The sequence below is a fragment of the Phaseolus vulgaris genome, chromosome 8 (assembly GCF_000499845.2).
Source record: "Phaseolus vulgaris cultivar G19833 chromosome 8, P. vulgaris v2.0, whole genome shotgun sequence".
NCBI lineage: Eukaryota > Viridiplantae > Streptophyta > Magnoliopsida > Fabales > Fabaceae > Phaseolus > Phaseolus vulgaris.
In genome coordinates, this window is record NC_023752.2 from 46067991 (window position 1) to 46078402 (window position 10412).

Below are 10412 nucleotides of genomic sequence, written 5' to 3' on the forward strand. Positions count from 1 at the left end.
TTTTCTAACTGAATACGCTCCTTCATTAAAAGCTTTGAGCAATCTTTGGAAAATATAAATGGTTTGTTTATGTTTTCAAACATGTAAGAGATAGCTTTGAGAAATTCAGTTTTGACAGATTTGATTCTAAGATTTCAAGATTCACATCAAGCTTTGGATTCTTAAGAGGGAGTGGAATAGGATTGCAATTGTATTCAATTCAGATTGTACTGTGATCAAATGTAATCCTTTCTAAACCTTTTGTATTTTTGGTGTTGTGTTGCCAATGAGTATTGTGTGTTCTTGAGGTGCTCAAGATCAATACTCTTGGTGTGGTTTGCCAAAGGTAGTGTGTTTCTTGAAGGGTTCTGTAATCACTACTTTGGTGGTTTGTGTTTTGTAATCTGGTTTGATTGCTTAGTGGATTACCTAGTGGTTTTTTGGGAACTGGATGTAGCTATTGGCTTAAAAGTGAACTAGTATAAACTGTTTGTGTGATTCTCTCTTACCCTGAACTCATTTAAATTCTGTTTTAAGCTTAACTGATATAAACAACCAATTGTTTCGAAGAAATAACCGACTATTTTTCTGTGTATTGTTGTATAACTGCTTGAGTTCTTGGCTAACTTGATTCCTGTTCTGGATTTATACAAAGAATTTCATTAAACCTGAAAAAGTTTTCAAAAACCCTTTTTAAACAATTCACTTCCCTCTTGTTTAAGGCCATATATTCTAACAATTGGTATCAGAGCTAAGTTCTTGAAAGTTATTCAAGTTTTGATCATAAACTTTATTTTATGGATGAAAAATTACCCTTTGGGGAGGGTGCTCCAATTAACATGCCACCTTTGTTTTGTGTTTTGAATTATCAGTTTTGGAAGGTTAGAATGAAAATCTTTGTTGAATCTTTTGATAAAGGAATTTGGGATGCAATTGAAAATGACCCTTTTATTCCTAAATTTGAAAAGGATGGATCTTCTATTGAAAAACCTTGGTCCCAATGGACTCATGAAGAAAATAAAAAAGGCTAAATGTCTAAACAAAGAAAATAAGAACTTCAAGAAACATGAGAAGAAAGGAAAATCAAGAAAAGCTTGCAATGGTGACTCATCAAGCTCCTCTTCAAGTAAAGATGAAAAAGCCAATCTATGTTTGATGCCTAAAAAGGAAGATGATGCAACCAGTGAAAGCAGTGTAAGTTCTTGTACCTCTTTAAATGCTGAAAACTATAGTCAATTGCTTCAAGCTTTTAAAGAAACTCATGAAGAAGCTAACCGATTGGCCCTCTTGAACAACCAGTTGAAAGGAATGATCAACTAGTTTGAAAACAGATTGAAGGCACTGGAAGAAGAGTTGGAAAATTCAATAATTGATTTTGAAAATCTTGAAATGCTTTACAAAAACTCTTCTTGCAAGTGTGACTCTCTTCTTTGTAAAAATTGTGAATCTCTTGAAAAGAAGGTTCACTACCTTGTAAAACTGTGGATAAGCTTTCAAAGGGTAAATCCAACTTTGAGAATGTCTTTGCATCTCAAAATTGTGTTTTTGGAAAAGCATGATTGGGTTTTAATCCACAGAGCAAACAGAACAAGTTTTCAAACTCTTTTTCTGCATGAAAGATCAAAACAACCAGTTGTTACATGTTTTTACTGCATGAAGAAATGCCACTCAGTTAGATTCTGTAAAATTAGGAAATATTTTGTTCCTAAAGGTATTATGAGATGGATTCCCAAAGACTCTGGAGTCCCCAATGATGAATGTAAATCAAAAGGACCCACATTTGTAAGGGGACCAAATCTTTGCACTTGAATTTACCTTTTGTAGGGAAAATTGATGGAAAGCATGCAATTGTGGTACCTGGACAATGGTTGTTCCAAACACATAACTGGAGATAAATCTAAGTTTATGAACATCATCTTCAAACAAGAAGGGCATGTGACATACGGAGACAACAACAAAGGAAGAATTCTTGGAAGAGGCTCTATAGGAGACAAGAGTATCTTGTTGATTCATGATGTTTTGTTTGTGGAAGGACTAAAACACAACCTGCTTAGCATTAGCCAACTGTGTGACAAGGGTTATCAAGTCATCTTCAAGCCAAACTCTTGTGAAATTTTCCTTCCCAATTCAAAGGAAATAATGTTGATTGGTAAAAGAATCAACAATGTCTATCTCTTATATATCTCTTCTCCTTGTTCCATTGGTTGTCTTCTCTCTAAGCATGATGAATCTTGGCTATGACACAGAAGAATAGCCCACATTCACATCAATCATTTGAACAAATTGATTTCAAAAGATCTTGTGATAGGGTTACCCAAACTCAAGTTTGAGAAGGACCACATATGTGAAGCATGTCAAAAGGGGAAACAAATTAAAAAATCCTTCAAACTTAAAAATGTTGTTTCATCTTCTAAACCTCTTGAGCTGCTTCACATGGATTTGTTTGGCCCCTCAAGAACCATGAGTCTTGGTGGAAACTATTATGCTCTTGTTATTGTTGATGATTTTTCAAGGTACACATGGACACTCTTCTTGGAATCAAAGAGTGATGCTTTCTCTGTCTTCAAAAAGCTTGCTAGAAGATTACAAAACACAAAAAAAGTAGCATTGGCTCTATAAGGAGTGATCATGAGGGAATTTCAAAATGAGAAATTCAGCAAATTCTGTGAGAAGACGGGGATCTTGCACAATTTTTCTGCACCAAGAAGTCCTCAACAGAATGATGTAGTGGAAAGAAAGAACAGATCTCTTGAAGAGTTAGCAAGAACCATGCTAAGTGAATCCTCCCTACCCAAATATTTTTGGGCTGATGCTGTTAGTACCTCTTGCTATGTGATGAATAGAGTGCTAATAAGGCCAATCTTGAAGAAAACTCCTTATGAACTCTTCAATTAAAGGAAGCCAAACATTAGTCACCTAAAAGTGTTTGGATGTAGTTGTTTTGTTCTGAATAATGGGAAAGAAAATCTGGGAAAGTTTGATGAAAAAGCGGACAATGGCCTTTTTATTGGCTATTCCTCAAATAGTCATGCTTATAGGATCTACAACAAGAGGTTCATGATTCTAGAAGAATCCGTTCATGTGGTGTTTGATGAAGTTGATCACAAAGATATGAAATCCTTGAAGAACAGCATAGAAGAGGATGAACAGAACATCATTATGCAAAAGTTGGACTCTTGTCCAGAAAAACAACCGATTGATTCGTCGAAACAACCGGTTGAAATTCTGCAGCAGGATGTGTTGCCTAAAGAATGGAGAATTCCAATGGTATGTCAGTGGAAAACATCATTTGGCAGATAAAGAAGGGTGTTTCTACACGTAGTTCTGTCTCAAACTTCTGTAGGCACACAACTTTTGTCTCTCAAGTTGAACCAAAGACAATTGAAGAAGCACTTGATGATGAGAAATGGATTGTTGCAATGCATGAAGAGCCGAATCAGTTTACTAGGAATGATGTATGGTTTCTTGTTCCCAAGTCAGATGAGATGAACATCATTGGATCTAAGTGGGTCTTCAGAAATAAGTTAGATGAGGCTGGTGTGATTACAAGAAACAAGGCAAGGCTAGTTGCCAAATGTTACAATCAAGAAGAAGGAATTGATTATGGTGAAACCTTTGCTCCTGTTGCAAGATTAGAAGTTGTAAGGTTGCTGCTAGCCTTTGCTAGTATGAGTGGATTCAAACTATTTAAAATGGATGTTAAGAGTGCTTTTCTCAATGGAATCATCAATGAAGAAGTCTATGTTGAACAACCACTGGGCTTTGAAGATCATCAACATCCCAATCATGTATATAAGTTGAAAAAGGCATTGTATGGGCTTAAGCAAGCTCCAAGACAATGGTATGAGAGACTTAGTAACTTTATTTTATCTAATGGCTATGAGAGAGGGATGATTGACAAAACTCTCTTCATCAAGAAGGCAAATTCTGAAATTATTTTGGTCCAAATCTATGTTGATGACATCATTTTTTGTGCTACCAAAGATAGTTTATGTGAGGAATTTGTGGATGCATGCAAGGTGAGTTTGAAATGTCCATGATGGGGGAGCTTTCATTCTTTCTTGGACTGAAGGTCAAGCAATCCAAAGATGGAATTTTCCTATGTCAATCAAATTATTGCAAAGAAATCCTCAAGAAATTTGAAATGGAAAGTTGCAAAGAAGCTAGCACACCTATGCTTTCAAGCTATTACATGGATGCTGATGTTGCTGAAAAAAGGGTAGATCAAACAAAATTTAGAGGATTAATTGGTTCTTTACTGTATCTCACAACAAGTAGACCGTATATCATGTTTGTCGTGTGTCTTTGTGCAAGATATCAAGCAAATCCAAAGGAATCTTTTCTCAAGGCTGCAAAAAGAATTCTCAAATATCTCAAAGGAACAACCAATGTTGGTCTATGGTATCCTTCTCACTCTCCTATACACTTAATTGGATATTTAGATTATGATTTTGCAGGGTGTAAGCTGGACCAAAAAAGCACAAGTGGCACTTGTCATCTTCTTGGATCAAGTCTCATTTCTTGGCATAGCAAGAAACAAGCTTGTGTAGCTCTTTCCACTGCAGAAGTTGAATACATTGCTGCTGGAAGTTGTTGTGCACAAATTCTTTGGCTTAAACAACAACTAACAGACTTTGGTTTGAAGATTAGCAAGGTTCCTTTGCTTTGTGACAATACAAGTGCTATAAATCTCACCAAAAATCATTTTCAGCACTCAAGAACAAAGCACATTGAGATTTGTCATCACTTCATAAGAGATCATGTGAACAAAGGAGATTGTGAGATGAAATTCATTGAAACAAGACTGCAACTTGCTGATATATTCACAAAACCTTTTCCAAAAGACAGGTTTTTCTTTTTAAGAAATGAGTTAAGCATTTTTTACTCTCAAAATCTTTCTTAAATTTGTTTTCTCTGCCTAAAGTCTATTTGTGAAGACAAATAGGGGGAGAATATGGTTTATGTATTGTCCTACAAACTGCTATAACCTTCTATAACTCTGATTTAATGTTCTGCTGCATTCTGGTTTGTATGGTGCTGCAGTTTGGTGTGTTTTAGCTTAGCTATTTGGCTGGTTTTTCTATTGTTATGGTTATGTGGAACACTAGTTTATGTGCCATCATAACCTGCTATGAGAGATGCTTTGGATTGCATACCTTTTTGCAGGTGCTGTTTCAGATTCAATCAAGATCAACACAAGCAACCAGGGATTTGTCTTCACTAAATAGGGGGAGATTGTTCATCAAGTGTGATCAAGTGCTTTGAAGAATCCAAATCTAAGGTGTTTGATGAAAGGCTGGTGTTGCTGTTGTGTTTGGGTAGGATCTGGGTAGAATAAAGTGTGATCCACTCCCTTGTTGAATCTAAAGCTAATGTGAATTAAAACCTTTTTTAAATCAAGTATTTTTCCAACTAAGTGAAAAACAACTTGTTGTTTTGTCGAATCAACCGGTTGTTTTACTCTTAGAAGTTTTGGAAAAGGTTGAAAACTGTTTTTGGTTTGGTTGACTTAACTGTCAAGCCAAAACAATCGGTTGTTTCGTGATTTCAACCGATTGTTTCTTTGAAAATCCTAACAGAATTCAGTTTTGAATGGTGAATCTGTTTTAAATGTTTTCTAACTGAATACGTTCCTTCATGAAATGCTTTTACCAATCTTTGAAAAATATAAATGGTTTGTTTATGTTTTCAAACATGTAAGAAACAGCTTTGAGAAATTCAGATTGGAATAGGATTTTTAAGAGATAGTAGAATAGGATTGAAATTGTATTCAATTCAGATTGTACTGTGATCAGGTGTAATCCTTTCTAAACCTTTTGTATTTCTGGTGTTGTGTTGCCAAGGAGTATTGTGTGTTATTGAGGTGTTCAAGATCAATATTCTTGGTGTGATTTGCCAAAGGCAGTGTGTTTCTTTTGGTGGTTTGTGTTTTGTAATCTGGTTTGATTGCTTAGTGGATTACCTAATGGTTTTCTAGGGACTGGATGTAGCTCTTGGCTTAAGAGTGAACCAGTATAATCTGTTTGTGTGATTCTCTCTTACCATGAACTCATTTAAATTATGTTTTAAGCTTAATTGATATAAACAACCGATTGTTTTTTTGTGTATTGTTGTATAACTGCTTGAGTTCTTGGCTAACTTGATTCCTGTTCTGGATTTATACAAAGAATTTCATTAAACCTGAAAAACTTTTCAAAAACCCCTTTTAAATATATTGACAAAGAATTTTGTCCTTTCATGTTCTTCTTCAATTTCCATTCCATATCAAATTCTAAACATGTTTTGTCCTTTTGTTCTTGATTTCAATCGGTAAAATGTTGTTACTTCTTGATTCTATTCGGTTCATATGCTTCCTTTCATGATTCTAATCGGTTCATTATCCTTTAATTTCAATATCCTTTAATGTTGTTGTTTCATAAGTTCATTCGATTCATTGTTCTTGTTTTCTATTTCTTATCGGCTCAATCTTCTTGTTGTTGTTTTAATTGGTTAGTTTGTTCTTCTTCTTGTGTTTATAAATGTTTAAGAATCTTGATACTAATTCTAAAAGTGTTATCTAATGAATCAACCTAAAATCAATTCACATCATGTGGTATCATGAGCTATGGTTTTGTTCATCTTTTTTAGTTGATTTGACACTTTTAATTCAAGCAATTTACATTCAAGAACCTTTACTTTCAAATACTTTTACATTATTGTTCTTTACATTTTGTGTTCTTTACTTTCTTGATATTACATTCTTGATTTTAATTTTCCAGCACCTTTAATTCTTTGCAAAAAAAAATATTACCTTGTTATATTCATTGCATTTTCGTTTTAAATATGTTCCTTGTCGTGCCTTTTCATTGATCTTACTTTTTACTTTGTATCATATGTTTTTTAGTGTTCTAGGTGTTATTACTTTGATTCTTCTTACTTGCTTTTAATTGTGAACTTTACAATTCCATTAGAAATTTGTTTTAGTAAAAGTTGATGTTAAGTTCCAAACATATGATTGCAAGTGTTCAATTATCATGAATCCACCAATTTATATTTTTTGTAAAATTGAATGTTCTTGACATTTTGCATGATGCAATTTGGATTAAAAAAAACAGCAAGCTCTTGTATTAAAAAGAAGCAAAACAGTACCAATTCTTTCCAAAAAAGTGAGCATTTCATGTTAATACTATACAGCAAGGGTGCTTTGTTCAAAACAGTGACGGATTCATATTAAAGTGATATTAAAACAGCAAAGCATTTGTTTCTTAAGGCATATTGTTTCTCATTTGGTTTAGAAATTCATTTTCACATCCATGGATTAATTTTGTATCCTTTTACTTTTAGCAATTTTCTAGTTCAAAAGTTTCATAGTTAAATATTTAGTAAGGTTCTTTGAGTCTTCTTTTGTGTTTTTCTTGTTTGTCTTCTATTCCAAGTTTTGTCATATCTCTTTTCTAACTTTGGTTTAGCCTTTCTTGTTTTACACTTTTCTTGATTGTCTTTTCTTCTTCTTAAAGTTTTTTTGTGATTTGACTTTGAGCAAGTGTTGTTTGCGTTGGCATCTTTCACTTGAGAATTATCCAATCCACAAGTGAGACTTTGGTTAAGGAAAGAAAAAAAAAGTGAGTGCTTCATTCCTTTTCTTAATTTTGGCGGTGAGCATATTGTATCTCTAACTTGTTTTCTCTAATTGTTTGTTCATTGTATTTTGTGTTTGTTTGATAATATGGATCATCTTTCTAGTGGTGAATCATCTAAACCTCATTCTCCCCAAAAAGCTTTTCTAATTGGAGAATTGAAGGAAGCTAAAAGAACCATTGCACAAAAAGAGAAAGCATTAAGACAAAAGGAGGAAAGACTCCAAAGATTGGAAATGCAACATGAAAGATCTCCAAGACAAAGAAGACAACATCATAGATATGAATCAAGAAGTTGTCACAATTATCATGACTATAATGAAGAAACCGAATGAAGGAGGCAACATTATGAAGATAGGCGCCAACATGTGGCAAAACCTTATTTACCTTATGTAAAATTGCCTAGTTTTAGTGGAGATAGTGATCCTTATGTGTATTTAGGATGGGAGGCTAAATGTGAACAAATTTTTAGTGTGCATGAGGTCCAAGATGACCAAAAGGTAAAGTTATCCTCCCTAGAATTCTTAGACTATGTCATGCAATGGTGACATAAACTTGTAATGGACATTGGGCTAAACAAGAGACCAACAGTGGTTTCTTGGGATGATTTAAAAGAATGCATGTGCGCTAGATTTGTGCCTCCACATTATAGGAAATACTTTTGTTGAAACTCCAAAGGTTTTGGTCATACAACCGCAAATTGTCCAACAAAGAGAGCCATGATGGTTGGGGGGGGGGGGGGGGGCAAGTAGTAAGTGATCATAGTAATAAGTCTTCTAGATCTAACTCCCCTTCCCCTTCAAAAACCCTTAGTGATAATGATTGTGAAATACCTTGTGAAGGTGACTTATTGATGATAATGTGAATGTTGGGCACAATTCCAAAACCTTTGGATGATACCCAAAGAGAAAATATTTTCCACACCCGATGCCTTATTAACAACAAGTTATGTTCCTTGATTATTGATGGGGGTAGTTGTACTAATGTGGCTAGTACAAGAGTTGTGGAGAAGTTAGCTTTATCCATTATCTTTCATACCAAGCCCTATAAATTACAATCGCTTAGTGCCAAAGGTGAAATCATGGTTAATAAACAAGTCCTCATAAACTTTTCAATAGGAAAGTATAAAGACGAGGTTTTATGTGATGTTGTGCCCATGGAAGCAACTCATGTTCTTTTAGGAAGGCCTTGGCAATTTGATAGACATGTTTTACATGATGGCTTATCCAACACAATGTCTTTTCCCTCCAAAGGCACAAGGTTATCTTAAAACCCCTCTCTCCCCAAGAGGTTCATGAGGACCAAATAAAAATGAAAACTAAAAGAGAAAATGAGAAAGTAAAAGAAGGAAATGATAAACCGAATCACCATACCTTATACACTAAATCAATCATGTTGACTCGTGTTATGCCTCCACTTGCACCTCCAAGGTGTACTTCTTCTTTATCTTTTTCATTACCCAAGGTTCCTACCTCCACTCCATCTTGGTTAAGGAATGTTAGGAATGATTTTTACATACCTCCTAATGGTTTTCACCATTTAAAAGGACTTTTTCCAAAAAATATCATCATTCCCAAACAATCTTTTCCAACATGGTCTTTCTATAGGACCTCCTTTTCTGAACTCCCAACGCTTACAAATTCTAAGTCAAGTTTGCCTTTCTCTTATTCCACTGTTAAAATTGATAGCAAACTGACTTTGTTATATGCAGGAGTACTAAATTCGTGGTCGAAGTCTCTCCAACTTAGGGGGCATGATGTGACCCAAAAATACATGAAGATGACCAAGGATGCTAAACTTGAAGGGTCATCACAACAAGCAAATAAAGATGCCATCAATAGGAGGAATGGTCAAGGACCAAAACATTTGAAGTTCTTCCTATTAGTGATCTTAATAATGAGGCCAAGCCCAACAAAAGCATAAGGCCATGAGCTTCAATTAATGTCTCTTTTTGTAAATTCTTTAGAGTAGATTTAAAATAGAACATAAAAGGGAAGTATGAATAAAAGTATAGGACTTATGAAGTAGTAGAAAAGTCACACTTTTCCATGGAGCATGTGACTTGTTTGGGTGGCATTCTCAAATGCCTTTTCATTTGCCTTTTTCCCACTTTTTCCTTTTGAATGACCGACCCTCTACACTACAGATAGAGGTGTTTTGCTCTTGTAAAGAGATATTGAAATTGTAGTAAAGTTACTCTTCTCAAATTGAGTTAGAATTTGTGAGACTTGTTCTCCTTTCCCTAGTCTTATCTTGTGAGTCTTTGGGAGCTCTTAAGTGGTGGCATTCTTCACTCATCTTGGAGCCTATTCACCTTCCAAGTGGCGTGAATCACTTCCCTTGCTTAAACCACATAAGTGTTTCGTCCTTTCATCTTTTTCTTCCATTTCCATTCCATATCAAATTCTAAACATGTTTTGTCCTTTTGTTCTTGATTTCAATTGGTAGATTGTTGTTATTTCTTGATTTTATTCGGTTCATATGTTTCCTTTCATGATTTTAATTGGTTCATTATCCTTTAATTGTATTTCTATTCAATTTAATGTTGTTGTTCATAAGTTCATTCGGTTCATTGCTCTTGTTTTCTATTTCTATTCGGTTCAATCTTCTTGTTTTTGTTTTAATTGGTTAGTTTGTTCTTGTTCTTGTGTTCATAATTGTTTAAGATCTTGATCCTAATTATAAAAGTGTCATCTAATGAATCAACTTAAAATCAACTCACATCATGTGGTATCATGAGCTATGGTTTTGTTCATCTTTTTGAGTTGATTTGGCACTTTTAATTCAAGCAATTTACATTCAAGAACCTTTACTTTC